Here is a 24,535-nt window from a genome sequence, read left to right as displayed (position 1 = left end):
GAAGAGATAAAGATTATAGGTGTTTATTACAAATGTGTTTTATTACAAAAATTTATTGCATTAACAAACAGATTTTCTTAGTCATAAAAGATTAAAACAGAAGCTGTGTATTTAGAAAATTGTCGTTTGTTAAAAACTGTTCTTATGTAGTTTGTAAGATGCTTTTCAAAATACGAAATTAACAGAAACGGAGGAAATTGGTGATGGTTTGCATGTGAAAAATAATGACTAAAGCACGACACGATTAATATGCCACATGTTGCTAAAGCAAAAGCTATATTATATCCTATTTACGCTGCGCTTTAGCCTTAGCCACATATGACATTAACATATTGAACGTGGCATTATTAAACCACACGTTGCTAAAGTGGAGAATAATGTACACTATATGTCATCATTATTATTATGCCACAAAAAAGCAGACCAATATAAGATGTAGACTCTCCTGCTTTAATAACAGATTCATTAGCATAACGAATACAATGTCGTTAATTACTAAGAAATGCTAAAGAAGAAATAAAGATCTTATAAAATAGAAAACGCTTAGGTTTAAAATAATATATGAACGTGTCATTTTTGAGAAGAAAAGTCTTTTTTTTTAAGGAATTTTAGAAAAAAATTTAAAAAGGAACATTTTTTAAATAAATTTTTTGAAAAAATTATTTATATATATAAAATATATCTATATTGCTACATAAAAAAATTAAACAAGAAAGAGATTTTTATTGTATAAATATAATATAGATTACGTTACAAAGTGAATAAGCATTAGCCACTTTCTATCTGTTTTACCTTCATTTATCATTTGTTATTCATTTACGAAGATCTGGTTGTTTGTGTCTACACGTCGTTCATCCATCATCTTTCAACTGTGAATTCTTGGAAAATTTCATATCTCTCGGCTCATCTTTTTTGAATATATAGATTGTCATGAGCGACTGATTATGCAACAGTCGTCGCAGCCTAAATTTAATTTAAACGAGTTGAGAAGCTAACGAAGAGTTGTTTTCGTGCGGAAGTATATTTATAACGGCAGACACTCTCTCGGTTCTAATTGTAAGTCTACCGAGTCAATTTTTAAGAGATTTACTTTTTGAAAATTTACACATTCTAGACAAGAAGTTTTTAAGCCTTTATTAAATAATTCTTCAATAAAATTATAAAACTTTCCTATTAATGATTTTATCATGTTTATTATATATTATATTGACACTTTTCCTGATTATTATTTTTCAATTTTTAACGAAATACAATATATTAACAAAATACACATTATTCTTATTGTATATATATATATATATATTTAGCTTTTGATATTATTATAATATTATGTACATACAATTTTAATATTTATATCTTAAGTAATCTTTCATATCTAATCTTCGTACTAATGAATAATTCAATGTAACAGTTGAAAAATACACATTTATAAATATGATAAATAATCAAGATATGTATCAACAAACACATAAAAAATTCAATTCTATCCCGCTTATTGCGCGACACGATTATCATGCATCATTTTTTATCTATTGATAAAAAAGAAGCGCGTTCGCGTATTAGAAGAACTTAATCGTGTCAGCAATCTAAACGAATGACAACGTCAACTCGGTATAGCTCGATATAGCTTGGTATAGCGATAAAAAAGAACATTCGATAAACCAATAAATAAATAATGAAGTTGCGAGACGTTTCTACTATGTAGTATTCTTATCTGTTTTCTTCGATTAGCCTTCGCAAAAGAGTGCATTGTATACGAAGCTATTCTTGTTCCTGCGCAAATATGTATATAAATTGATCTTTACCATAATTATCTTTTGCATTTAAATCAAAGTAAAGACATTGATTATCGCATGTGGACTTAAGATAACTCTCATCGTTCAAATTATTTATTGGAAACAGATGTGTACTACTTATTTACCTACAACTTAAATTTTTCCATATTCGACGTCAGATTGAATTTATTATATGCAGATATTATTATATTTTTATTAACATTTTATACAGAATTACTTTCACTAGTGGGAGTTTTAATTGTAGTAATTTTTTGATGTGTGATAAACATGTGCTCTGTCTGGTTTACCCAGAATAATTTGATAGAAAATTAATTTCTTTTGTACAGCAAAAATACGAAAAAAAATGCAAAATAGGAGCGGTCTAAACGTAAATCCAATACTTTTGCACATCTATCGTATCGGGATTACTTGTTTTTTATGTCTCCTCGCGCAGTTATATAGACCTGACACTCGTCAAAATTTTACGTTAGCAGTCCGGCAGATAAGAAACGGTCGCATACTTATTCGCTACGGTAAAACCGTATAAAACCGTTGCATCCAATCGAGAAATAGGAATCCATTCGCGCGATACCCACGCGGTATTCACTTTAAATTCTTCGAGGCTCAAGCGGCCTTATCAGTTTGTCGACACCGTCTATGATTTGCACTGGAAAGAGATCGAAGTAGTCCGGGAAGAGCGTAGCGTTTGTGATACACGCTTGAGGATGTTTTATTCCCGCGTCAGTCTCTCGCCAACAGGCCAAACTACGTGTAAATTTCTGATGTCTTCTAAAAAGTGTACTTCTCGTTTGCATTTCGCGACTGTCTCGAGCGCGCATAGCTATTATCTCGATACATTTACTGTCGACGACGTTTATTAATCGTTTCGTCTCAAACGTACATTGATCTCATATACATATCTGTATCTTGAAAAACATATTATTGTAATATTCCATTGAATAAAACTTGTTGATATTTTTTTATATTTTTAAATCCAAACACGTATGCGCGCGCGAAAATTTTGTTATACGAAAAGAGACAAAACGAAAAACATCGTGGCATTTTATGGATCGTCAATGCTTTGCATTCTTGTGCGTACAAGTGTAATCGAGCAACATTCAGAAATGTGTTTCTTCTTTGGCTGGCGCGAAGGCGGCATAAAAATTCCTAATTTATGAAGTGGAGGGTCCATTAAGGTTTGTTGTTTGCAGTCATAAATTTATTCAAAATTGCCGTCTTGATTTGATAAAACAGCAGGGCATTCTTTCGTACGAAAAAATTCTTAATTATAATATATAATATTGTTAATATTTATAAACAAGATTTTATACTTGAGAAACTGTTGCGTCTTTGTTAATGAAAAATTTTTTGTTGAATTTTTATTTGCTTTTTTTCCAATCTTTTTAATAATAAATGAAAAATTATAGTTTATTATATATAGTTTGGAGTGTTTTTGAAAAAATGGCTTTTTTGAGAATTTTTGTAGAACAATATTATTATTAAAATTATAATTAAATAGTTTAATACACATAAAATTATTATTAAATAGTTTAACATTTATTATAATTTCAACTTTATATAATAGTGACCTATTATTTTTAATAGAATTTCTGTTGAATGAAAAACTTGCAAAAAAATTTATAGAGAGAGAGAGAAAGAGAGAGAGAGAGAGAGAGAGAGAGAGAGAGAGAGAAAGAATATATTTAAAATTTACATTATATATATCTATATGTATAATAAATATATACACATATATATATGTATATATATATATATATATATATATGTATGTGAACATATATGTATATATTTCTCAATCAATTGATCTAAACTATTATTGTTATTTTGTGTTAATAACGGAATTAAAAAATATAGTCGACGAAAAATAATTCCTGTAAATTTGCAGAAAAAGAAGTCGCTGTTTTACTTCTTGAATTGCACTCTTATCTGTGCTCGTTATTGTTTGCACAACATTGTTTTGTCCGAGATAAGTATCCTCCATATGCCTATCATACCACCGAGCATATATTTACTTGACTCATTTCTGTTTGGTTCAAGAACTCGTGCTAGAATCATTTGCAGCCTATACTGATTTACTTTCAGTTGCGTTACATTTCACGAGAAAAAAAAAATTATATATTTTTTATATCTTTTAAAATACTAAATTTGCAAGTGCAAATCTTGTCTACGTGATTTATTATGAAATCGTTTTTGTAATCAAATTATTATGCAAAATTATATTATTAATAATATTATTAATTATCAACATATAATTGCTACAAACTTTCCTTTTGTATTTTTTGAATTTTTTTAAATTACAAGGCATAGTTGATATGTATAAAGTACAAAATAAAACTTACGACAATATTCATAAAAGATATTGCGCGCTTGCAACTTTATGCGCTATTGAAAAAAAAAAAAAAAAAAACAGAAACAAATTATTCATATAATTGTCAGTTATCATAATTGTAACGTTAAGAGAATTTTTTATAAAGGTTAATGTATTTTGTTCGCGAATATAGTGCGGAGTATCCGGAAACGTTATTCCGGCCGTTGCGCGTCGTGAGGAGAAGGGCAAAGGAAAGAATGAGCGCGATCTGATCGCGCGATTCGCTCCGTGGAAACGAGGCGAACGCATCGTGGAGGAGTGCATAGCAGTCGCGCGGGACGAGTGAGAGGGGAAAGATGACATAATCCCACTCTCGTAATTTGCGAAACAGATTTACGCGTGGGACGGGCCCGGCTCGGGCATTTATGATAATGTGTAGCGCGGTTTACTGGACGCGATGCCTCAATGCGTGCGTGCGAGTGCGTACAGCGTCGTTCAGAATTGATTGTCGAGTCCCTGAGTATTTCATTTGTAAGTGTCGTAATGTAAAATTGTATTTGCATTATTTGCGAAATGCGAAACACGCAAAATACGATTAATTTTCTACGATGTGGTTGATGCAATTTCATGATTTACTGCGACATCCTTATATAGATATGTAAATTATCACATACTTGCAAACGTTTATGTATAAAAAATTTATTGAAACGGAAAACTTGATATGTTCTCTCTACTACTTGACAGTAATGGTCAAATAATAAAGATGAATTATCATCTTGGAGATAAGAAATTACAAATTCCTAAATTTTTATTTTTTTTTTTTTTCTTATTACAATTTTTAATAATTCTCGATAGAAATTGTAATAAGGACACACACATAGCCGTTAATTATATCATATAATTATAAATTTCATTAATCTACATATCGCATTACAACGATAGTCGTCGCTTATCGATCAATAATAGATCATCATAATCAAGACGGTCCACCGAATTAATCTGGTCATCTCCTTCAATCGCGTCTGATTTGCTCGAGATGTTCTGATGTTACTGAACAATGCTATATACACGCGTGCATATAAATCCGCGCGGGTACACATGTACGTTCGCATTGAGGAGCACACGTAAGCGCGATATAGTTGCTTCGCTTGTGAATCCTACTTAACGCCGTCCCTGATGTCAGCGTTGACGCACACGCACGAGCACACGTATGATGTACGACACGCGGGCAGGGGCATCGGGATAATCGTGCAAGACGATTGGTAACTTCCTGTCGGTCACGTGACCGGCCTGCATCGCGGAACGGCGGCGAGCGCATGGGGCTGCGGAGGATGACATTCGTTGCACTCACCCGGTGTCATTAACTATGTCCGTGTGACACACGGATTAACGTATGCAAGTGAACAATTACTAATTACAATTGACTTGAGGATCCACTGAGAATTTTAGGCTAACGTTATAATTGTCATTAGTTGCATATAAGTTATCGCTTAATTGTCATCACTAGTTTACGGATATTTTAATGAATAATTTAATATTAAAACAGCTAATTGTGTTGAGGAAAAGAATAGTGCTCTAGATTATTAGAAATATGTTGTTATATGGAAATATTTTATAGTGGAAATATTTTATTTTTTTTTTCTCGCATCCTCTTGTTTTAAAATAGAAGAATATTTTTTTTCAAATATGAAAATGTACGCTACTGGAAGACACAATTTAATCGTCGTTTGTTGCAAATATCTTTCACAATATTCTTAAATTTGGAATCGAAGCAAAATACGAGCGAAGTAGAAACGCTAGTGTAAAACTAGGTGAGCGTGCACTCAACACGTAAGTGCACACTCCCTCCTTTTTCTTCTGTCTTTTCTCTCGCGCCCCATTCCTCTTCGCACACATGCATCTGATACTTTTCAAAGTATATACACATCTAGTAAATTTAGTCAAGTTTGCGTCCTTTCATCAAGCTTTTTTTTTTACTCACAGCTCCAAGAATTTATCCTTTTCTTTGTCTGCTATTCTGACCTAGTTACGTTGAATAGAAAATGTACTTATCACTGCACACGCATTTATAATCGTTAGTGTGACAATGTGAAACTCGTTGTGTTATTATACATTTTTTATTAAGCTTATGATATACATATATACGTTTTACTAGATGGAATTATAATGAGTCATATTTTTTCACGTAATATGTATCAAATGACATTTTTATTTTACGATACAATTTTGACTATTTAATTGTAATTGAAAAATTATTATATAAACACAATTCTTGATACAAATTTTTAAAAAATTTTAATTTTACTTGCCTATACGGTAAGATTATGTTAAAATTAATAAATAAAAACGCGCGCGCTATCGTATCAATTTATGACTTGTTTTGAAATAAATTCCAAGCTTTATTAAATTCGAAACTTATCGTCATGTTATGATTCAATACTAACAACATCCGACAATTTAGTTACAATTGTTCTACAAATACAATTTACGTTGCAAAAACAATCAGTGGATGACAAGATGATCGCGTGAGACGTTATGGAGAGCTAACAAAATGTAATCATAAAAAAGAAAAAACAGATTTATATCAAATTGTAATTTCGATGGATCATGTGGAGGTAAATTAGTTGCGTTGACATTGACTTGTTTAACTTCAATCCGAGTCACATAATTGTTACTATTACGTGGGCGCTAAAGACAGAATTGCGGATACTTTGCAGAAAGCTGATAAGCAAATACAAGGAAAACAAAAATTGTTATTGATGGAAAATTTAACAATATTATATAATTCTATTTTGTAACACTAGGAAAATCTAACAAAGGTGACGATAAATAGATTGCCATCTCGGCGTATTTTCCGAATACGTGTGTTTCATCGAAACGTACTTTTCCTGTTAAATCGTTTATATAATAATTTATAAGAACTTGAATCTTATGGCATCTTGCCATGTGAGGGCAATATTATAAGTTTAATACGAATATATAGAGACGATTATATTATATTTTTATTGTAAAGATTTAATTTATATTTAGAACTCGTAAGATTTTATACATATATATGACTCAATAAATTATAATAAATTTTATAATTAATGCACCATGTTGCATAATAATTTTGTATTATTATAATAGGTAGAAACTATATATTAATTTCTACATATGGCATTAAAAAAATTTTTTATATGATAAATTTACGGTAAATTGATTTCTGTAAGAAATCTCTTAAAAAAATCGTACGAGCACTAAATGACGACGAATGTGAAAATGATAGAATAATTCAGAGAACTGTAATTATATCAAGCAGCTCCTTCATTTTACGTTTTTTTCGCCTGCGATCGTTTTCACGAATCGTGGAGCTTGTTCGCGCGATTACGCTGCCTTCCGGTGGAAAAAACGGAGATTAGCCGCGCGACGACGTTGACTCGCAATATCGTGCCATCTATTTTGTAATAGAAACAACGGAAGAGCCTAATTCCGCGAGACTGCCTCGTTCTCGTCCTCCTCGCCATTAGACGTGCAGATACATGTCCGGCGCGCATGATGCCATTCCTCTATCTACCTATACTTACTTACCCCACAGCTACCTACCTACCTACCTAATTATACCGAGTGGTCCACTAGGAGCGATAAGCGATTTACATACCGAACGGCACGATGGATTTACCGCTCGGTTGTGTGTGCGACGTCGATATACTCGAGTCCCGGCCGAGCGGTTTTGAGCCGAGCCGAGCCGAGCCGAGCTGAGCTGAGCTGATCTGATCCGCGCCGCGCCTCGCCTCGCGTTTGCTCGTCGACTTTCTTCCATTTTGCTCCTATTTCAGGAAGTCGGACGAACGGCTTGCACACACAAATAGTGCAATGGCATTGCCATGCGCTGCATTTTCTCTTTCTCTTATTCGCGCTCCTCACTCCGCGTTTACGGGAATAGTTGCTCTTTGCACTCCGCGCGGAATATACGAACTGTCCCTTTGTTGACAAATTTATTATCGTATTCAGTTCGTTAAGGATAATTCGTAAGAATGTTGCCGAAATAGATTTCTGAATTTACGTATTTATTGTTTGATTATAACTAGCATTATATCAATATTCTCTTGCTAAATAAAATAGAAAAATATATAATATAAATTATATAAAAATATAAAAATGTAAAAAAGATTTATTTACGTTACTACTCTCGATAATAATTCCAATGGTTTGCATTGAAATATAAAAATATGTAATTTACTTTGTGTAATAGAACCGCGAAAAGATAGCGCTCGATGATCATGGATATAAATCTTGGTATGTTACGTAGCCCGCGCTTAATAATTGATAAGTAAATTATTCACTCGAGGAAATAGATACGAATGTGCCAAACGAGACAGATTTACTGTCTACGCTCCATTCTTAGCGGCTTTAATATATTTTGTTTTGCTTTCAAGTAGTTTCAACTTCCGCAATTGCGAGAATTTTATTGAAAACCGGTATATGTAATCGTCTTTTTCCTTGTCATTATTTATTTACGCGACCATGCTATTTAAATTTGCATTAATAAATGCCTTAATCTACGTGTGTAGACTCGTTATATGCACTATCGTGCTTCTTAAAGTCGTACAGTTACATTTTAATGTATTCTTGTATATATTGAGAAGCTGGTAAAACATAAAAAAGTTAATAATTACATATTTTAAACTATGAATTAAATAGCGATATTTAATGAAAAAGAGATATAATTTTAGGAATAAAATTTAATTTTATAATAAAACTAGATGTTATATTTGAAAAAGGAAAAACTTAAAAAAGGTAAAAAGAGATAAGTGAAAAAATTTAAATTACACCTGAAAATTTGGCAAATAATATTTCTGCCAAGAAATTAAATTAATACAGTACTTTACTGAAATAATAATAGATAAACAAGCTTTACTTTAAATTAGCATCACAAAAATTAATAAATAATTATAAACAAATAATGCGAACGGAATACTTCTCAATAATTTACAAGTCTTTCGTCGCACAGCGGCAAATTCGATTTGACTTAAATCTGATTACTAGTGCGAAATACATCGAACAAAGCAATGACAACAGAACAGAACTCTATTTTCACGACACTTATTCTTAGAATGGCATAAATTTAATTGCGACAAGCGTAGCGACTCACAGCTGCAAATATGTATTGCGCTTGAATTATTACTTGGAAATATAGTGCAACGGCAATTATTTGATCAGTTAATTATTCCTCTCCGGACAGGAAGCTTTCAAAGAATTGTCACTGAAATATTTATAATTCTACATAACATGCTTATGAATTTATAATGTATCAAAGAAGAAAATAACTGTTGATGACTTCATCGAATGCAAACGAGATTTAATCAATGTGTTTTAAAAGATAGACATTAATCATGATTTTCGTTAATTAAATAAGATTATCTTGGAATAGTACGTGCCAAAAATGTGCAATCTTTTTCACTTTACAGTCGCCTTTTCTTTAACAGAACAGATACTTTATAAAGATACTTTCTTTTTTTGAATTATAAAAATCTAAAAATTTAGTATTAACATTTCGCGAATAAATTTTCAGAGAAATAATTTAAAATAATATTACATTAACCCAATACTCAAGGCAGCTACATAAATTTTGTAGTTTAAAAAATTTCAACCTCGATGATATATCGATTGTTTTTATAAGTTTCTTCGGAATAAATTTCTTATATAAAGTAAATATTTAAATTTCGACAATTTTGAAATCTAGGTGACGTGAAACATTTATATTTCGTATTACGTTGCAAACTATCAAAAAGTCAAAGATGTTTTACCGCGAGCGTATATTGACATTTAATTATATAAATTGAAAATAATTATGAGAGGAGATAATTATTCATACACACACACACACATATATAATAACATATGTTATTTAATAGAAATAAAAATAAGAAAATTTGTGCAGAAGCTCGAAAAAAATATATGAGTCTGACTCACAAGTTTTATCGATACAAAACTTTTATCACTTCTTTGCATAGGTTTGTTTTTCTGCCAGAAAATGGCAGACTTGGCGAAGTTAATATTTTTAAAGGAATAATGAATTCGGACTGCCTGGGTCGCACGTCCTGGCTCTAAATCTTTTCCGTAAATAGATTATGGCACGAGATAATGAAAAATTTGCTAGGTCGCAAGTTATCTTGAAACTTCCCTCTTTCACTACAGCCTTTGGTTTATAATTTATGGTGTTTTTAAAACAATTCATTGCACGTTGCTTTATTGCATCTATCGAACGTATTTTATTAATAATATGAAACTGCTAGATTTAAAGAAGTGTTAAATCATGATTGGGAAAGTAGTAAATTAGAAATTTTTTCTTCGTCTTTGTGAAATCATGCAATTTAACAACGTCATTATCGTGCGAAGTACATGCATTTAGATAAGATAATTCATACAGAGCATATTATCACGTGGTTATAATAATCGCAGACTTGTCTGCTATCTGGAAATTAATGACGAGAGCAAATTAAAATATGAATCATTATGTGCATAACGAGTATACTAATGCTCCAAATAGCGCCTTACTGTCTCACGTTTGTAAGAAATATCGATTCGGCAAGTATGCATTTCACTTTTACGTTACATATTACATTTTGACTGGTATTAAATTTTTTTATTTTCCATTAAACAATATGTATATCAATACTTGTGTATTTTTATAGACGTATCACGCATTCTCAGATTTTGCTTCAAGTTAATCTTTGAATTAAGAACAACGAGATAAATATTACAAACTGTAATATAAATGTCAAGATTTACGTCTGCAATTATGATAAGTTGAAATAGAACGAATTTAAGAATTATTAAATGTTCAAAGTTAGATGTATGCAAATCCTATTTAATGCAATAATGCATTTACGTAATAATGTTAGATATAGTTTCCAATAAAATTATTATTATCTTCATCAAAGTCGCATTTCCGTTTTAATTTTAAGATCAATAATGAAGTCGATCATGTGCCACAATATTTGATATAATTACTGAAATTAAAATTTCGATTATTATTGTATGTTTACGGATTGTAGCAGTCGGCTACAATTAAAGAAAAATATTTCATACAATTATTCTAGTTATAGGTAAAGTAATCAATTATATTTCTGACTTGAACGTATTAAAAATTATCTGTCTATTTATGAACAGATTAGCAACATTTAATTCCGCATTACATAAGCTTATCTCGATACAAATACTTCTCGAAGTAATAATGGCTGTTCTCGAAATCCGACCGATGGATTCCGGAAATTCACGCGTTCATCTATCTATGTTTAGTCGCAGTGGCTAATTTACATCGGCATACGATGATTTTTCTGCGGCGCGTACGGTATCGCGAATGCGTGAACGGAGCACGTTGAGAACTCGGCACGACAACTACGAACAGCAGGCTGGCAGTGGCTCATTCCCGTTGATAAATTCGCGTATGCGTGTGTCTGAATGCGCCATTGATGAGAGGTAGAAGTGGTCAACGTCGGCCAAGAACCTAGTCCTGGCTCACGCGTGCGCGCATAGATATTAGTATGTATTAATAGTTATGTATCTAGAATAGACCATATATTCAGGCAGTTATGCACATGCGCAAGGTGCGACTCGTTTCGTATTCCCGCGCATTCTTTATCACCGGAAGATGCGTATGCAAATGTAAGGAGCGTTAAAAGTTCGAAAGAGTCGCTTCTAAAAAGTCGCCTTGCGAGAGTCGTGGACCGACGCGACTTGCGCACGGGAAAGATCGCGCTGATAAACTCGACGAAGAAGAGCTTCCCGCGCGCGGAAAATGGCGCGCGTCCTAAAGTCTCTACGCAACTCCCTGGGAATGCCATTAGGGTTAACGATCTCGGCGTGCGGAGCGTGTGAAGGCGCGAAACACGTACAAGCGCGACAACGGGTGAATAGATTCGCTCCAACGCGTTTTTCGCATTCGCGATCGGATAAACACGCCGCCGCTAGGCGAACACTCGGGCTTTTCAGCTCGTTATGTCGTCAGATTAACGGTGATTTTATGCTAGATATATTATTCTATTTTTTTTTTTTATTGATTTTATCATAGATTTATCTCAAGCATTTTTTTTAATCAAACTTTATTCCATTCTTGTGGATTTATAATGCAAGCATGATAAATGATAAAATAAAAGTAAATTAGAAATACTGTGTGTTAAACAGTAAATTTTAAACGCTTTGTATTATTTCTAAAAATTCCTAAATAATAGAATTTTTTCTTACATATAGCTTTTATTTTTATTCTTACTTGAAAACTTTTTAAAGGTTTTTTTTTTGTCTTGTTTTACTTGATACAACATAATTATTGAAGGAATTTTTTAACAATTTTATATAAAATAAACAATATACTATAATAATTGTAGCAGATATATTTTTCAGTGTAAGAAGAAAAGTTTGTTTTCTGTAATAATCTATATTTAAAGTTAGGAATAAATTTTGTTAGTGTCACACATATCTTAGTTTTGAACTTCACACCATTAACCAGAATTTATGTACAGTTAATTTTAAATATGATTTATGAGTAACACAAATTCGGAGAATTAACCTACTTAAGAGCGAGTGAGTAATATCCACATAAATTAATTATATAAAATTTTGATTTAATATTTGAGGAATTTTGTTGTCTGTTAATCAAAACATAGTTTAATTTAACATGTGAAGAATTCATTAGCCCCTCATTTAGATGCCCGTCTTTTGATCAAGCGTCTTATGCATCTTCAGATATTATTATAGTACAATTTTCTTAAAGCGTGTGTCTGCGAAGGGAGAATATTAAGTAGGCTTCCTGATGATCTCAAATCCACTGTTTTCTTAAAGTCCCTTCATTAACATGCGTAATTAAATAAAACGCGACTCTGCAATCCATATAAATTTTATGGACTGCGATATCACGTTCCATCTATATTCGAATCAATGAAATGCAATAAAAAGATTAAACTTGTCTAAAAGATATTACAATTTTGATACTTATCTTGATACTTATTTCCATCATAAAATTATCACGGATTGATATAAAAAGAATTAAAAATTAAAATATATCCAAATCTTAATTGCTTAAAGCATTTCGCATATAATTTTAATATTCATACATTATTATATCGATATGTTTCGAGTATCTATTTATCGCAAAACGCGATAATATATATAATATGAATATAATAATGACAGATATATCATCGTTAGTCGCTGTTGTTGTCCGCAGTTCGCTTTTGGCGACACATCGTTACGTTACGCGAAAGTAATAATAAAGAGCACCAAGAGTATAATAATGATGGCTAGGATTTTGTACAGGGTCGGCGAACCGCAAACACGTGGTGAAGTGGTGTCGCGAAGCGATGGGCTGAATGTATGTATGTAGGGTGGATGATCGGAGAGGATGGCGCGCTTACTAGACGGCCGATTGTAATTATTTTTCCCCGATGATACTGGTGCTGATCACATCTTGTGACTGAGCCGCGGATGAATCGGCGTCGAGTGTCGTTCCCTCATCAGCCCGGCTTCGCAACGAATAAAACAACGAGGCAAAGTTAAGCGTTACCGGACCGTATTGGAACGAGAGACACTCTATCCATGAGCATGAATTCGATATTGGCACGGCAATGCGACCAGTATCGATCATATAAAGAGACAGTATTATCAAAGATACAATGTTCAAGCGTACAGTTTAGATGTACAAATTCTTACTTTTTAACAAAATATATTTCAAAATATATTTCATTATTTTAAGGGAATTTTGACAGGTTACATTTAAATATAAATATAGATTAGAGAGAAAGAGAATCCAAAGTATTTTTAAATAATTCTATGAATATATTTATTGTATATTCGTATAATGATTTTAAATTATCACAGTTCTTCAAATTCTTTATTTATTATGCAGGATCTTGAATCCATCGTAAATGGTTTTTTTTTTAAGTGGACTTTTTTAAGAATGGTTTTAATTTTTTCTTAGCGAAAATGTCGAGAGAGGTCATCAATTTTTTGCAAACTTTCAATTTTTGCCATTATATAATATCTTTGTAACTAAGTCTCAAATTAAAATTTTATTAAAGTAAATTCCACCTGAAATTAACTGAAAAAGATAATTGTGTTAATCTTTTAACTCCACAAAGTTTAGTTTGTGAAAAACCTTTTTTTTTCAATCGCTTATAACTCAAAAATTATTGATACCTCAACATTTTCGCTCAGGAAAAATCGTTAATCTTCAACGTGGTCAAAGAATACGTCTATTAAAAGGTATTCAGTGATTTTAGGACATGCTGTAAAATATCTCATATTATTATTAACACAATATTATTATTAACAAATTATAATAATTAAAAACTCCAACTTACATGTATAACAGGAGCTCGTAATTTTTTATTGAAAAAATATTTTTATTATTATTATTAATACATATTTTTAGCAAAATATATTTTATTATCTATGTTGTATTATTGGCAATGTAAATACGAAAACAAATACAACGCGCTGAATAGTTTGATAACTGATTTTATATCACGCATAATTATGAAATATTTCCGCGAGATTCTTTTTATTTTGATAATTTGATTATCAATTATTCTCCAACACGATAGGTAGTATTTTGCGCTCCAAATTGCTGAAAATTCCACATGGCGTTAATTGTTTTCGCGATTGCCGTGTTTTCTCATAAAATGGCATGTAAAATGAAAAGTATGCGTTATGCAAATGATTGAAAATGATGCGCGATAAAATCGAACAAGTATTCAAGGATCTTTATTACATGACGACTAAAAGCACCGTAAAAAGATAAAAATTATGATTGATGGATTTAAAAACGCGACATGTTATAAATATATCAGAAACGTTTGATAACATTTATATGTGGATCTTAAAAAATATAGACTGTCATCTTTCTTTAAATGAAAAGTGTGTAGCTTGTAAGTTTTTTACATGTTACATTATGTACGAGAATATCGTATCGTATTATTTCAAGATCACAGATTCATTTCATCTCGTATATTTATGTAAGAATAATTACGTATGAAACAAGTAGATATACTGCAGTACTTGTCACTAATTTAATCGGTATATTATCAGTGCAAATTTGAGACTGCAATTTATATTTGCGGCATATTGTTAATAATATTATGTTTGATAACATCATCACATGTTGACAACTGTTGTGCGCACTTCTAGAAACTGCTCATGCATAAATCAACTGTTAGAGCGAACAGGTTACGATGACGTTGATAACAGGATTTTAGGCACCTTAAGGAGCCATCCAGCTCGGATTTATCACCGGCTGCTTCGTTATTTACTGGATTACTGGCCAATTAACTCGCTGCGAGGTGCAAAGCCGTGGAAAATCGATCGGGCGAATTTATCGGGCGTTCGCGCGTGAAGTTATACGTAAAATAACACTGTGATATTATCAGGCTGTCGCAACGTGCGAAAGAGAGAAAACGTCAGACCCGTCCCCAAGCTCCTCTACCTGTCATCCCGTTGGAACGAGTCGAGAGAACAAGTCGGTGGCCGCCACGAGCAGGCGAACAGATGCACTAAAGAGTTCCTCGACTTTGCGGTTCGATCTTGAAAGTTTCTTTCCTTTTGCTCCCCCTCATCATCAAGAGTTTAGGAGATTCCGATTCTATCTGCGTGAAAGTGAGGGTAACGTGTGTATGCAGGAATACATACGTTAAGAGCCTTCGTGCATTGTATATTTTTTTCTCTTTTTTTTAGAATGAAAAAGAATGCCAATAATTTTCCTTAATGATTAAAAAGCAACAAAAAAAGAATATAGTTTACATTCATTTACCTGTAGAATGAGAAGATAAAGATCTGATAATATCATCGCTTTATCAAATACACGTCACTTCTATCTTTTTCCTCGAATGTCATGACGTGCGTGATAATTAATTCAGCATAAAAAGTTATCGTCGAGTAGAATAAAATAGCTATTCTATCACTGATCTATCACTGTTCTTACAAAACATTAATGTCTACGCGACAAACAAAGATTTAAGATATTTCAATTATAAATCGGCTTAATCTTTCGAAGATGAATGACCTGCCATTTTTTGCTGTTATATACTGATACTAAAAACAGAGTTCTCCTTAAATTAATACCGTGATAAGAAAATATCATGAACATACATATAATTATACTATGTATTATAAAATTGTGATATACATATATTTACTAAAATAAACTAAAATTGCTGTTTTTCTATCGAGATTTAATTGTTACATTGAGACTTTTCAAGTGGCATAATTACCTCGTAAGGATATGATTATGTAATTCATCGTCGTCCGCGATTATCTACGAGTATGCGTCTACGAACCACCAACTACCGCGACTAACCGTCACAGGTGTTAAATATTAAACTCAGTCACGCGGGGGTAGACGCGCTTTAGAAATCTCGCCAGACATTGTCGCGCTCTCATTTGGGATATGATATTTAACGAAGCTGTGTCAGAATATGCGACGGCATGTTACGGAAATATTACATGTAATATTTGATCACTCATTACTGTCTCTACGAATCAGATATTTTTATTACTCGGAATAATCCGATATGGTTTAATACTTCCGTACGTGAAATATTGAGAAGCTACATCGCATTCTCATCCACTGCAAGAGACACTTTGATAAACATGTAACGTCATATATGTCTCGCTATTTTACTTGCTTTGTATCGAATTTATCTCTTATTTATTTTCAGAAGATTATTCATTAATATTATATAAAAGAGATTTGAAAAAAATATATAAAAAGGTATATAAAGAATTTATATATATATATATATATATCTTTTTTTTAAATTTATTATATATATTCTTAACATAGAAAGTAATTATTTATATATTGTAATTTTATGGAACTTTTTTTACTTTTATTATTGTATTAGAATTTTCAATTAATTTTACGTAATCCTGTTGCGCTACTTGTTATATCTTTCGGAAGATGAGAACACAATAGCACTTTTTATATACAAAGCCATCTGCAAATGAAGACAGTTGACAGGGGTTGGGTGGGCGGAGGGTTGGAATACGATTAGTATACTGTTATAGAGGCATCATTTCGGACACTTAAATTTATTGAGCAATTTTCATGATATTACGTACTGCTTCCACGACCCTTCTAAAAGACGAGGATGTAAATTAAACATCGTGTAAACGACTCTTTCTTTTTAATATTTTACTGTGTTAAAATTCCAAAGTTAATTAAAGAAAGCAGTTTGACGACATTTAGAACGTTATAGCGTAATGCGAAACGTAATAAGACTTGCGACGCGGGAAGCGCGGTAAACAAAGGGAATAAGTGGCCTGTGTTCATTTTCCAGACTTTTACGAGTTTAAAACTTTCTTCTTTTCTTCCGTGCGCCGATATTTCGTAAACAATTAAGCCGAAGTACCTAACCTTTTGCCGCGGTTTTGATGGAAAAAAATTGCTGAAAGTCAAATACGCGTTGGAAAATAATTACGTATGAGTGTTTGTACAATATAATAAAAAGAAATATTTACATTTAATTATTTAATTGGATTAAAATTTTGATTATGTATTTTATATATATTTTTCACTTATCAATAAAGAGAATTATATTTATATAAAATTATTATATCTTTCGATAGAAAATAAATTATTTTCTCTTTTTCTCAAGATAAATAATACGAATTGCAATAAACTGCAGAAACTCTCTGTAAAGCAATTATTTTTTTTCTACGAATAACACAGAGAAAAAAAGTGGTGTGTGGCAATCATTTTCGGCGGGTGATCGCGCTTTCATAATTAGCCGTCCGAAAAGTAAGCGTCGCTTCTTAATTCCGCATCGATTGGCAGACCTTACCCTCCGCACCCTCCCGCGGAACCGATCGTTGGCCTCTCACCGGAGGGAATTTTTTCAGCAAGCTGCTCAGAAACGCGGAAAATCGTGAAAAATGCTTTAAATTCGAGGCGATTTGATTGATTGTGTTAATAAGAAAGTTTCCTTCCTTTCTTCGTCATCCCGCTCTTATCTCGGCGCTTGTGGAAAGGAGCGGGATGCTTTAATCGATCGGTTACCATTGATTACGCATGATTAATGAACCTCTTGAAAATATGGAAAATATAAACCCCGGTACTAACAAAACCTTCGTGCTTTACGGCATGATACGCGGAGAAAGTAATTAATAGCGTGAAAGCTGTTTTTTCCGAGGCGACCATTGTTCGCGGTTTTTGCTATCTTCATGTACTGAAAATATGAGTATTTCTTATTTTCTGGGATGTTTGGCTAAACGAAGTACCTATATCTTTTCTGTTTGTTTCAGGTAAGGGCAACTGTTACTCGATGTTACCATTCGTGTTGCGATAAACATTCGTTCTTCGCGACCCAACTCCAGGTACAATACCTTATTATTGAAACGATATTTTAGTTTTCATTACAAACATTTATTTGCCGCGCTTACTCGTATTGTGATGCTTCTTAGTCTTTCGTTTTAAAGCTAGATATTTCTGATGTACATTATTTTCGACTAATCATTATTAATGGCATTTAAAGATGTATATATGTATATATTATCGTGTAGTTTTATAAGCTTTTCCTTTTATTAAATATTGAATTTCTTTATTTATGCATAACGTGGAATCATTGTTTGAGACATTTCAGTTTGATAGCCACGCTGCAAATGATCGAAATTGTCGATTAATAATCTATTAAACCAGCAATTTATGTTTGTGTTAAGAAAAAGTAGTTGTGGAAGTTCTTTCTGCTTCTTTCTCCTTTTCTCTCTTCCTTTCGTTCTCGCGCATTAATTATTGCCATGATAAGTTGCCAATTCTGTTCTTTCGCTGTTACTCTGCTTCGCTTCTCCGTTCCCTAAGAGATAAGAATTGAGAAGAAATTAAAAATCCAACGGATTTATAATCTCCTCCTTTCATCATTTGTATTCATGAACATGCTTATGTCTGAATCTATAACGTCAGTATTAAAATAATATGCAACGAGACACGCGATTATAATAAATTAAAAATTCTAAAATACAAAAGCTTTTACAATTTATGTATTATTTAGCCTATTGCGTAAATTTAGCGTATATAAATTTAAGTGAGAGAAAAATTTCTTAATTTGAATTCTTTAAATTTCTTAATTTTTTTTTAAACATTATATGCATTATAAGTATAAGAAATATTTTAAATGCAAATATATATGAATTTGTCAAATTAGCTAAAGAGATAGATCGGAGCAACACAGATCACTTTATTATATAGTTTATAATAGAACAATTATTATTGTAATTATTATTATTACAATATATTATTTTCAAAACTTTGGATCATAACTTCATAATCACATAAAATGCCAAACGCATTAAATGTTATTGTTGTGAATGCTTTGAATTTATTTGAAAATGCCAATAAGACAATATTGATTATTCGTTTCTGTAAACAAATGAATTGAAAGCTAACAAGTCTGATCGCCTTATAGAGTGCTGGTTCTTGTGTACGAACGGGTGTCTATATAATAGTTGTCCGTAATTGGCAATACTGATCTGCCCCGTTAAATTACAGACAATGCACATCTTATAATGTTGTGCGGTACCATTATACTCCGCCATTCCCTTCCGCGCTATTTCGCTTCCCATTTTCCATTGCCCGTAACAAGTCCACCAGTCTACGTAACCGGTATTGTCCAGAAATTTATCTCGAAGCGATCTGAGTTTGAAGGTTTTCTTTTATTCTATGTTATATTGTTTCGTTACTTTCAATGATCATTCATTAGTCGTAGAGCATCGATCCTCGAGAATCCGTTTCTATAGTATTTCAATATTTACGCAGCTTCACCCTTTTTAATCATTCTTGTTATGATAATTCAAATTTGTATGTATAGCATAATTAAATATTAATAAGTAATTAAGTATTAATTTTATGTTTTATATTAATTTTATTAGTTTTATTTGTTACTGATATATTTTATTGTTATTGTTATTGATATATTTTAAATCTCGAATGTATTTCTTGTTAACGAAATAAGTTGAAAGAATAATGAGAAATGTTTCAACGACTATATTGTTGCAAAAATTAACTACATTAATGTAATTTATTATTCTCCGTCGATTTTGATTAAAATGTTTTCCAAATTTAGCTTTTCATAATATTACTAGATTAAATTTTTAAAAACATTTTAATATTGAATTTTGTTTCGTAAATTTTAGAATACTCTATATATATCTATCAAGTAATTTATGAGATTAAATAATAAAAAGAAAATTTACTTATTGTATCGTTGTAAATTTAAATTTATATGTACTTACATATCTGTGATAATTCGTTAATTTATATTATATTACATATAATTTATGTTTTATATATATATATATATAATATATATATATATATATATATATATATATATATATATATATATATATATTATATATTATATATTATTTATATTATATATCTTGCATAAAATGAAGATTAAAAAAATAATTTAACACTCACCAATATATGATGCGCAACGACGAAGTTGTAAAATGTAATGTTGATCTGTATAAAATACAGGTATATTTAAATAATATATAAAATGATTTAAAAAAGTAATTATAAAGTAATAAATTTTATTCCAACATTATTAATTATTGCATTTTATTAAATTTTTATATATATATCTCTTTATAGAAATGTAATAGAAAGAATTTTCAAAAAAAGTCGTTTTTAGATATTTGTATTAAATGAATGAAATTAACATTTTTCTAGAAATAATTTAAAGAATTTTAGAAATAATAATGTAAAAAACTCTCTTGTAAATCTTATATGTATACATTTAAACTTGTTAATTATAAGTAATATCTTATTAATTATTTTATAAATATTTCTAGCATGTTTTATACATATCATATTACGCAAATAATGTAGATAAGTTATTATCATCAAGAGAAACGAACAGTTTTACAAATAGCAAATAATAAATTAATAAATTATTAATTGTTTACCGTATGGTTAGGTTACTTTACCCATACTTGATGCTTCTCTATCCAGGCCTTTTCCTCTCTTACAAGTTACTTTTTATTGCTCCTTAATGGCACGTAGCAGCGAAAACAATTGTGTGCGCACTAATCACCAAAATGATGATGATTGCGCGGAATATTTTATATAGCACTTATCACGTTAATCGCATATGATGTATACTCGTTTTGGCGAGTAAATGCCATTAAGGAGCAATAAAGAGCAATGAAGAAAGCAGGAAGAAGCCGAAGAGATATCAGGCATCGATGGAGTAATTGATATGAGATAAATAATTCATAATTTTAATTTATTTGCTATTTAAATTTGTTTATTTATTTTCGAAATAATAATTCATCTTACATCATTTAATGTAATACTATATGTAATATAAATATTTTCGAAATATTTAAAATATTTAATATAAAATACTATTTATGATTAATAATTATTAAATAAATAAATGGCTTTTACTTAAATATTACATAGTGTATAATAATTTTGTATAGTGTGAAATACTTGTATATAAAAATGAAGCTTCTATTTATTCATTTCTATTTATTCATGATAAAAAACACATTTTTGGGGAGATTTTTTTTATTAAATATTTAAATGTTCAAAAACAAGTATAAGAATTTAACAAATCGCGATATATTTGTTGGAATAAAATTAATTATTTTAGAATTAAATTGCTTAAATCGTATATATACTTTAAATATATTTGTATTTTACAGAGATCAACATTATATTCTACAACTCGTTATTGCGCGTCATACCGATGAGCGTTAAATTATCTTTCATCTTTCTTGAAAAATAAATTTGCAAATTATTATATTATAAATATAAGTATATATAAATTTTAATTTACAATAATGTATATTAAATTGTTTTCTGCACTTTTTAATCTCATAAATTACTTGATGGATATAAGATATCTTTCACGAAATTTGCAAAACAAAATAAAATAGTAAAAAAGTTTTCAAAATATTAAGTAAAAGCCATTTCAGTTTTTTATTTCAAATAGTAATTGAGATAGCCAATCATTCTTTATATTAAGTTGTCTGTTTATGAATTGCGTATCTGATAGATTAGAGATCTTCGCGACCTTTGTTAACATAAGCATTTTTCATGAAAAATCAAATTCGTGATTTTTTATTATAAAATCAATAGAATTAATGGAAATTGTTTCATAAACAAAAATCCTTAAAATATCAATAAATACAAACTTATTAATATTGTATGATGTAAAAATATTAGATGAAATATATATACAGTATGAAATATTAGATAAAATATTAGCCACTTTGAGACTGATTTTCGTAGCATAACAATATTAGACATTAAATAATATTAGATACACAATATAATGTTAGCGATAATTTGAAATATCAATTAATATTTGAAAAATTATTATAAAGTTTCGTGCATGTTGTAGTTACTCATTTTAAAAATAATTCTTTATAATTAATGAGATATTCATGAGATATATACAATGTAAATTTAAAAGTTTTTAGTATTACTAGTATAAAGAAAGTGATAATAAATAAGTCTTTCTGCAACAAACATTGTTCTCTCGAATTAGCTTTATCAATTCTCGATTATTTCTCCAGAATACACTTTCGGTCGCCTTCAGCTAAAGTCGATCTAAAATTTAGGTTCACATCGCACGCGGGTGGTGAGAGAGGGGTTTGTTGAGGGTGGACCCTTTTACCGGGGGCAAACACAAAATGCATTATTTATTGCCCGTAGCGGCTGGCAATTCATCGAATTCCCGCTAAAAGCGAAAGAGTTGAGGTCGAGGGCTGGCACTTGTGCAACGCGAGGTGCGTTCGTCGGAAACGGGCATGGAGGTAGGGTTAAGTGGTACCTTTTTTCCTTTCCACCCCTTTGCACATTCTCACGCGCGTACACGCATTCTCTCGTGCGATTGAAAACTTTCTATTTCTTCTTATATCAATTTTTTCTTTTTTTATGTATTCATACTCTGTATTTTATATGTACGGAAAAATAGCACATTCAATGTAACGTTTTTTTTGCCAGATTTTCTTTGCAGTTTTCTACTTTTAATGTCAAAGATTTTCAACGACAACTTTTTTTAGAAAAATAGACTGGAAATATAAGAAAGAATTAGAAAAGTGAGAAACAATTTTATTAAATCTTTTTCAAAAATATCTAAGATTTTTTTGTTATGTTTGTAAACTATATTTCTAGATTAGGTATAACTAATGTATATATATTTCAATGTAAATATTTTTTAGGAACAAATTTACATTTAATTTTATTATTTTCTTTTTTTGGAAAATAAACAAAATTGTTTTTCTTCTATTCTTAAAACTAGACTTTCAAATTTAAGGAAATTCAATTATTTTTCTATTATTAATGAAATCAATAATTATTTGTACATAATTCTACGTTTTGACAAGTTGCGTTTTTTTTTAAAAAAACAAATCACTCGTAAGTTTTCGCAGCACTAATTGCCAAGGCAGCGGATGAAATTCGTCGGTATCGTAAAAGGGTGTCGCGAGGGGATGCACAAAGTGAATCGAATAAACGTCCAATCCGGGTTGCTCGTCCCTCTTTTTCGTTGTTCTTCTCTCTCTCTCTCTCTCTCTCTCTCTCTGTCTCTCTCTATTTCTCTCTCATTCCTTCGCTTCGTGATTTATGTTAATGTTTTTGTCTCGGAAGCGAGATACACCAAAAGGCGATTCGATTCGCACGGGCGCGGCACCCCTGTAGTTTTCGCTACGAGGCGGATTAACTTAACTACCTTAAGACGGCAATAAAGGTCGCCGACGCGATTTAACCGGTTCCCTTTTACTGCGGCACCGATGCCCCGGCGCCCGTAACGTTAAACCAATGTCTAGGTTGCATATTGACGGTAATGGGAAAAGTTCGGTCTTTCGGTATCTGACTTTGCGCGGGGGTGCGTCGATCAATCAATCGGACCTCGCGGGGCTTCACTAAACCCTTTCTCCCTAGTTCCGCCTTTTTCCTTCCGTTCGCTCGACGACTTCTGATCGGTATTTTAAAGTTTTTTCATCGCACAGTCGTGACAGTTCCAAAAATGATTTGATTACCACAATGGTACGAAGATAGCTCGAACATTGGAATGTTTGAGAAACGACAAATTTTTATGGAGCATAATAATATTCAACTAACGTTAGCTGTTTTCTTTATATACAGAATGATTCAGAATGATCTACCAAACAATCTGTCAAAGTTTGTTACACTCGTTCTAAATATTACTCTGTATAATTGTTCTTGAAATGTTTCTTTATAAAATGCTGAATTTTTTCGAGCTATTAATTAAATTTATTAAAAGATTAATTCTAAAAAGAAGTTAAAAAAGTAATAAATATTATAAATAATAATAAATAGAATAGGTAATAAATAAAAAATATTATATGAAAAATTAAATTAAAATCATGCGCGTTTTATCTAAAAAATTTTGTGATAATTTATATGAAAATATAAGTACTT

The 24,535-nt window shown here is 31.0% G+C and overlaps 1 protein-coding gene across 14 annotated transcripts in view; it reads left to right on the top strand.

Annotated features, from left to right (window-relative positions):
• The window catches only part of Foxp (forkhead box transcription factor P), a 292,578-nt gene that overhangs the window by 11,221 nt on the left and 256,822 nt on the right, over positions 1-24,535 (top strand). Inside the window, exon 1 of one of the 14 annotated variants that reach the window (XM_072895462.1) lies at positions 2,037-2,971. The exons of the other annotated variants lie outside the window; for them this stretch is intronic. The gene's annotated coding sequence lies outside the window, so the exon portion shown is untranslated. Of the gene's footprint in view, positions 1-2,036; positions 2,972-24,535 lie in introns of those variants that run through there. 14 annotated transcript variants of the gene reach the window in all.

This window comes from Anoplolepis gracilipes, chromosome 1 (genome assembly GCF_047496725.1).
Source record: "Anoplolepis gracilipes chromosome 1, ASM4749672v1, whole genome shotgun sequence".
Lineage (NCBI taxonomy): Eukaryota > Metazoa > Arthropoda > Insecta > Hymenoptera > Formicidae > Anoplolepis > Anoplolepis gracilipes.
The sequence above is the reverse complement of the archived record's forward strand: the minus strand, read 5'-3'. Positions and strand labels throughout refer to the sequence as shown.